Source organism: Crocodylus porosus, unplaced genomic scaffold (assembly GCF_001723895.1).
Source record: "Crocodylus porosus isolate Cpor-Errol unplaced genomic scaffold, CroPor_comp1, whole genome shotgun sequence".
Lineage (NCBI taxonomy): Eukaryota > Metazoa > Chordata > Crocodylia > Crocodylidae > Crocodylus > Crocodylus porosus.
Window position 1 is genome coordinate 61093758 of NW_017728907.1, and position 354 is coordinate 61094111.

A 354-nucleotide genomic window follows, 5' to 3' on the forward strand; every position below is an offset into this window, starting at 1 on the left:
GTTTTGCAATTAAAGAATTTTTTTGCCAAAAAAACCTTGTTGGTCTAATAAAAGAAATCATCTCTACCACGAGTCCTGATTGCCTTTCCCTTTAGACCAAAGCAGCTACAAGCCAGATCCCCGATTTTTATGAAACCATGCATGCATTTTTAGAAGTGGACAACCTCCCACGGGAAAACAAAAGTACTGCGAAACTTTCCGGCCCAGGCCCTTGTTCGGAGCCAGCAGGGCGGTCCCACGGGAGCGCTGGGCGCCGGGCGCCCCGGGCTCTGCGGAGGAGCCGGTGGCGCGAACCCGCCGCTCCAACAACGCGTCCAGCGCGAGCTATGACGTGCCGGGGCGCAAACGCGACCA